Consider the following 8,108-nt stretch of genomic DNA (forward strand, 5'->3'; position numbering starts at 1 on the left):
TTAGTACAATAGTGTTCGATGAATAATATTTAATATCCATCCATTATCTGTACCACTTTGTCCATTAAAGGTGGATTTAAACCCACATCTACGTCATTTGCTCTCACATTCAAGCGTAAGGGGTACGCGAGTATAACTCTGTCTTAAGGGTCGCAGGGAAGCTGGAGCCTTGGCATTTGGCAGGTGAGAGGTAGGGTACACCCTGGACAGGTCACCAGTCCATCGCAGGGCCAATTTGCTCAATTATTGATTAATAGTGATTAAAATAAATATCGTTATGCTGTTCCAAATTTAGCCACAAGAGGACAGCACACTACAATGATTTCAAGCGACACTGATGAAGCAACATCAGCAGAATTTCACCAGAAAAGAATCGGTGTGTTGAAACTTTTCAGGGTGTTCATCATGTGGAGATTCACATAATGAAAAAATGAAGCAGCAGGCAACATTAGGGTTATACAAGGTTTTATTCTAACCTTTAATATCAGCATTAGAAATGTGTCTCTTATATTCTGCTTCATCATCACAAACAGGACAGAAACCTGCTACTATTTCATGATACGGCATGAAGAAACATCGACTAGATGGATGTTCAAGAAAGGTTGGTGGTCTGAGTGGTTCTCCTATTTGCAGAGAAGCTCCTATAGAGCAGAACGACTCCTGACTTTGGTGATAGAACAAGACTATGGGGTTGGGGTGGGAAAGCCCACTAAAGAAATGATGGAGGGAAGTGGGTGAAGGATGATGGGGAAGGATGGATGAATGGATGAAGGAAAGGAAAACTGGGAGGAGAAAGATCAGATGGATAAATGGATGAGGCAGGAAATGAGGTAAGGGAGTGAACCAAGGCTCACCAGGTGATTAGAACCTAAGTTATCCTCATTTTGGACAAAAAATTAAATAAATAAAAATTATAATAATAATAATAATAAAAATATACAACTTTTACATCCAGAAGAGAAATTAAATGGTTCTCATGTTAAAACATAAATCTGTCATTCCTTTTTGAAACAACACCCAATTTCATTTCAGAGTAATTGAAAGGTTTTCTCACAATAAACAAAGGGCTCTTCATTGTGATGTATTTCTTTCCATGACAAAAACAAGTCAACTAACACCTCTGTGGAACATGTGAAAAAGTTCAAAATTTAGAAATGTTTCTGTGTCCTTTTATACAGAATCATGTCTCCAAAGGTTGAAAATTAAGCCTAGATTTATCAGATGGTTAAGCATACAGCTAGCCTTCAGTATTCTCTGACATCATAGTGTCTAAAGCATAATGGAATAAAATGTGGCAGTGCTAACATGTAGGGAAAAGCAGATGCATCCACAAAAGAACTCTTTCATCTTAGGTCTACACATTAACACGATTCTCAAACTAACAGCTTGGTCTCATGTTTCTAAACTTGTTTTTCTTACATAATGAAATTTAAGTATCACAATGGACCACTGACAGACTGAAAAGTAATCAAGTCCAGCTCCTTTGGTTGTAGAAACAGTTGAAGTAGGGCTGCATGATATTAAGAAAATGTCTGATATTTAAAATTAATAATAAATAGTGCAGTGATGTTATGTTTTATAACAAATAAGTCAAAAACAAAACAATTTAGTGTATGGGTAAAGCTCAAGTTTATTAATGAAAGCTGAATTCCACTTCTGTACATTCACGCTGCAGTGTGCTCAAAAATAAAACTTACAGCCCTTGTTAATGCACAACTTTTTATTTTAAGTCAAAATGTCATGAAAAGGTGTAAATATTGTGCATAGTTATATTATGATAATGGTAAATGGACTTGTACTTACATAGCGCTTTTCCAGTCAGTTTTGACCACTCAAAACACTTTACACTACTTATCACATTCACCCATTCACACACACCCCAATAGGCACATCAGGAGGAAACATGGGGTTAAGTGTCTTGCCCAAGGACACTCCAGCATGTAGTCAGTGGAAACCTGGAATCGATCCTCCTACCTTCCGGTTGAAAGACGACTGTGCTTTCTCCTGAGCTACAGCCGCCCACTAATGACAAGTTTTCATATATTGTGCAGCCATTGTGTTCAGGATAGGTCAATAGGTTAAGCACAAGGCTTTTATATAATACCTAAAATTAATTCTAAATGTTGCTATGTTGTTTTTAGACTTATTATCTTTATTTTTCATTTCCTTTAGCTTATAAAGATCCCTAAGCTGTTTCTACTTCCCCGTATTTTTGGATGATACACAAGTTACTTTCCAGGGAATGTTAGGTAAGTATTTTTCAACAGACAATATCTTAGAGGTTGTGAGTGTTTTTGCATTGTTTTCATAACCGAACTCTGCTGTATGCTCTGATGCACCATATTATTTCAACCACTGTAAAAGTGAAAGAAATCCTGTAGACCAGGCTGTTGCTTCTCAAGGGCCTAGCATGCACTCAGAAACTACACCCTTCAGCGATGCATTACTGCCATAGCAAATGTCTGTTCAACGTTCCAACAAAACACAAATATACAAGCTAATGTACACTGGGGTCATCCACAATACCAGATAGAGAAAGAAAGAGCAAACTACATCATCTGTGAGCCCACCTATCTTGCGCTCAAACAAACTCTCACACTCACACACACACACACACACACACATCCTGCACCCCTGTCCTCTGGAAAGAAGATGGTGCACTGCATCTGAGAAAAAGCCAGCCAAATACTGAACAATTTGTTCCTTAACAACATGCCACTTGCCACTGTAAACTATTGCTGTTATTTGCTGTTTTATTTGCAGTTTGAACTTATTACCTTTTATTACGCGACTTTCATTTCTTTTTTGTGTATCGTACTTTATTGTTGTTTTATTTTGGTATCATTCAATGCTATTGTTTTATAGCCATACTGCACATACTGAGACCTGGGAAACTGTTTTGTTTTATATCAAGTCAATGGTTCAAATGAAAATGAAGCTAAGTCTAAGTTTGCATATTTTGCCTGAAGCTAGTTTTTTATTTTAAAAGCTGCATATTTACTCAGTTCCATGTATGTACACAGTCTCCTGTAACGTCCTCGCTCTTGCGGTCCAATAAAAGTAAATGGACTGTACTGATATAGCACTTTTCTAGTCATCTTGACCACTCAAAGTGCTTTAACACTACATGTCATATTCATACACACACACACACACACACACACACACACACACACACACACACACACACACACACACACACACACACACACACACACACACAAACAGCACTTCTACTGTTACATAGTAAGTGCTTTGCTCTATCACACATGTTCCTTCCTTGATAGATACATCAGGAGGCAACTTGTGGTTCAGTGCCTTAACATTTATAATCCCCCCATATACTCGAAACAGGAGTTACATACAGCTACTTTTGTTTCTAGTTCCCCTTTTTAAAAACATTGCCAGAAACCATATGATCAAATGAAGCCTTTGAGTATAAAAAGTGCAAAACAATATTACATATTTTGTTGCATTTATTGCAATAAAGATATCTTTTATCAGTCCAATGCCTGCATAAAAAACCTAAATATAAATAACAAATTTATCAGAATTTTGCTCCAGTAAACTGATATCTGCATTTGAATACCAGAATCTATGGGGTGTACACATTTAGTGCTAACATGAATCCTGTGTGATCCAATCAGAAGTGAACACATACAGATTGGGGACATATTAAGGTCTAATCAATCATGATACATTCAGAGGTGCTGTCAGAGTTTTTGACCACATACTAATAATATTCTGAGCACAATCTGTTCTGGGACTACTCATTGACCTGATGTGCATCAATGCAAGCAGCTAAGCTGCCAACAGGATGTTTTCTTAATCTCCCACTTTATGGAAAAACTACATCAAAAGTATTAGAACTCATAACATGAGCTATTTACAGAAAATGTATTGCTCAACATGTTGTTTAAGTAAACATTTAATGACTTGGAATATTGGGATCCTTGTCAATGAAAATAGAGATTTTCTCAATATTAGTCAATACATTGATTTATTTACTGAGGCCAAGAGGCTATGTATCTAGGTTAGTTGATTATAATATATCTATTGATATTGATGGTGTTTGCTAAAGCAAGTAACTGAGATCTAATCACAAGTGATCATGCAAGGCACATACACACACACACACACACACACACACACACAAATATATATATATATATATATATAAATATATATATATTTTTTTTAAGTAACACTGCTGAATAAAACAGTCTAGATTTTTCCAGACAGCACATACACATATGAACAGCAACAAACACAGATGCGGCTACTTATATAAACCTTTGAACCAACTGTACATTCACTAACCCTGATTATCCACTTGAGGAAGTTCAGCATAATCACTCTTAGAAATCTCTGTCAATTACTTATCTCATGCTGTGCCCATGCATCAGACAGCCAGCTCTAACAGGATTATTGTGCTTCTAGACAAGGTCAAAGGTCTGAGCGCTCCCTGTGGACACTGTGGTCAGTGCAGCTGCACAAACACACAACACTGTATTCACAGACAGCTCCTGGTAGTTTATGTGCAGGTTAAGCTCCTAATCTTTTGTTGCCATGGAGCTGCTTCGTGGTAATTGTTACCTAACTTTCAAGTAAAAAGCCTGTTGAAAGGCAGCACACAGGTAAATATAGACAGTGTCTCTTGACAGGCCAAATAACCCAAATTTACAGTTCAGAGCTAAACTGAAGCCTCTGGTGGTACAGCTAAGTGCTTCAGTGGCTTCATTCTTTCATTAATATTGTTTACAAAGGAACATTTCCCCTTTTCAGAAACAGTCTCTCCCACAGTGAGGCCCCTGTATGCCACAAGATTAATCATAACTATATAATTTGGCTGCACAGTGTTCTCTATGTGTTGTAATGCGCATGCGAAAATTATTTTTGTGTTGTTTTTGTGCTTCCATGCCTTAAAGACAGGGAGGGGGGATTGTGCTGCTTTGACCAGAAGTGACCTTCTTTGCTAACTGATTGGCCAGTGTTCTGCAGCTCTCTTATATAATGTGCAGCACAAAGTGAGGAAAGAGCATAAGTGTGAAGAATCTGGAATAAAAAAAAAAAGTCTGACAAAAGGAGGAAAATGGGAAAGAGGCCCACTCTCGGGCACTTCTCTTGCAAATCGTTGCCACACTGAAAGAACTCAATTGGCATGGTAGTAAGTGCAAATGTGCATTGTAGAAGACTTTAGAGCCAGAAAGAAGTTCCAACAACAACAGGTTGGGAAACTGCACGGATTGAAAAGCCAGTCATTTGAGCATTAAATGCTTGTGCCCTCTCTGCCTCATTCCCAGACATTAATTAGGCTTCACGTCATTGCCAAGAAGTAACAGAAAAGAAGACATTGAACCAGAAATGGGTGGCATGCACTGGATTAATAACAAACAAGTGAGGCAGAATGATGGTGAAAATGATTCAGAAGAAGATGTTATAAACTTTAAATGATGTGATTTGTACAGCTGTGCACACTTCTTTCACCTCACTCATCTGTATCTTGGATGAAATCTCTTTAATACGGCCATGACCGCAGCCTCATTTTAAAGTACTAGTCATGCTGTAACCAGTGGTAAAACACAAATTTTAACCCAGACACACATAAGTGATAACTCAGCAGTGTCCACCACCCTGTAATTTTATCAGCCACATTGTGAATGACCCAAGCAGAGCTGCTAAGCAGACAGTCAGGCATATTCAGCAACTGTCAGCATGACTATTCAATTGACTTCACTCTCATATTACCAGCACCTTTGGTTGTAATGTGCATCTAAAAAATAATCTTGTAATGAATATCATAATGTACATGAAAATAGTATTTTGAGGGTGAATATCACCAAAAACTCCATTTGCACAGAAACTTTACTTGAGTTTTGTTGGTTTCAAAACGGAATTTCTCCCAAAAGTAAAAACTGCTCAAAGACACTGACTAAGCACAGGGTTTGTCATTTTGAAATGTTATGTTTTTCTTTGGCCTGTGATTTACTATATGCAGCACTATCAGCTCATTTATTATGAAGGGTGTCATTATAGAAACCCTCCTTCAGGATTAATGTAATCAGCGAGTGTAAAAGGTTGTGCACATTTTAGCTTCCCAGTGTAAAATCTGAGCATGTTCCTGAGGGTAAATTTCATAACATACTAAGAGAAGATGCCTGAGGAGAAATTTCCTTAGTGGATTTGACAGAGGCTGCAATCAGCCATGAGCGACCTCAGGCTTCAGTCAGTCCAGGATTTAAAGACACATGGCAGCATACCAAAAATCAACAACTCTGGGTGTATAGTCTAAAGAAGGACGGAGGTGAAAATGTGTTAGAAATGTGAGCCAAAAAACATTCAAGGAGAGCTAAATAGATTTAATCATGTAACTGTTCTATTTTGTTTTGAAAATACAGCATTTTAATTGCTTTTTGACTTGAATGCCTTAATTTAGAAATACTCTTTAATTTACTGTTGAAGAGATGGCCGGATAGACTTTAATGTTTTATTTCCCTACAGAATGACATGACTTTATGGTAAAACTGAGGGAAAACTAAATAAGCCTGGGTTTAAATTTCATACTGGACATGAGCACACACCCACATATATTGCAGCTCCTATTACTGCCCTAAGTTTAGAATTAAACTTCTTTTAGTTGGTGCAGCTTTATGGCCCTCCATTACAACATACTAAAAGTGGGATGGAGGACATAAAACACACAAGTAGCAAAATGCAGCATTTATTGTGAATATTACTTTACAATATCTTACATAATTGGGCTATGTTATATCATCAACAGAGTGGAAAGTGGAGTTAAAAAAAGATGTCAACTTCTCTTAAATTTGATTTTTTTGTGAAACCTAATGATGGAATTACTTGTAAGGCCTTTATGTAAACACTGTTAAATTCCATGCATAGTCAGTGTGAACAATTATGGGACATATATCTTTTATTGTCCTGATTATTATTGGTTTGCCATTGTTAGATCTCTGAGTTTGTGCACAGCTGTGTGATATACCTCCTCAAATACATTCCTTTTATAAACAAGGTCCAACCAACTGATTTTTTCCCCTTTCTAAAACTGGGAATATGTAGCAGAGATTGAAGAATATTAACGTGTTTACCAGTGTAGATCTGCATTTTCTCCGTAAAATCAATAGTTTGGCTGCTGTTTTCCAACAAAATAACACAATCCCTCACTTCGATTTTTGATAAACTGAAGCCAATCTGAATAATGCTTTAGTTACTGAAAGCTGTTCACTAGCTCTCCATCCACATTATGGCAAATCTATAGTATGACATATGCAGTTTGGCCATTGACAGTAACAGTGCAGACACAAAATATAGCCAGTGTGATGAACTTTGTGTACAAGACTGCTTATTTTTTGGATTAGTCTTCACACTAACTACAGTTGATTTTAGGTCAAGGCTTTTAATGCTATAGATCATACTATGGCAGTGCCCTCTGAATCAAGAAGTGAGACTTGGTCTGATTCTAATCAGCAGCTCTATGACTGACTTAGATCAGAAGGTATGTTTCAGGAACACTTAATATATATATATATATATATATACTTATAAAAATTATAATAATTATACATTTTATTTATAACACACTTTACATTTTAAACAAAATCTCAAGTTAAAATCAAGAAAGCATTAAAACACACAACTTCACATGTTAATAGATACACTAGATTATATAAAAGCCTTTTTAATTAAAAAAGTTTTCAGTTTTTTAAATGGCTCCACTGTCTGTGGCACTCTCAGGTGTTCAGGCAGAGCATTCCACAGCCGTGGAGCAGCAGCCTGAAAGAACCTGTCCCCCATTATGCTGAGTCTGGTCCTGGGTGGGCAAAGGCGGTTTGAGTCAATGATTGGTTGTGTGTGGAGTCAGTAGCTCCGTCAGGTAGCCAGGTTAGACATGCAGACACTGGAAGGTCAGCAGGCAGATCTTATACTCTTTCTTCTGCTGGACAGGGAGCCAATGGAGGGACTGCCTCCTCGTCAGGATGCAGTGCAGTTCTGGATGTGCAGAAGCTTCTGCATGTTCCTGCCCAGGATCCTGGCGATGAGGGCATTACAGTAATCCACCCTGGAGGAGACAAAGGTATGGACCAGCATCA

This window comes from Melanotaenia boesemani, chromosome 5 (genome assembly GCF_017639745.1).
Source record: "Melanotaenia boesemani isolate fMelBoe1 chromosome 5, fMelBoe1.pri, whole genome shotgun sequence".
In the NCBI taxonomy this organism is placed as follows: Eukaryota; Metazoa; Chordata; class Actinopteri; order Atheriniformes; family Melanotaeniidae; genus Melanotaenia; species Melanotaenia boesemani.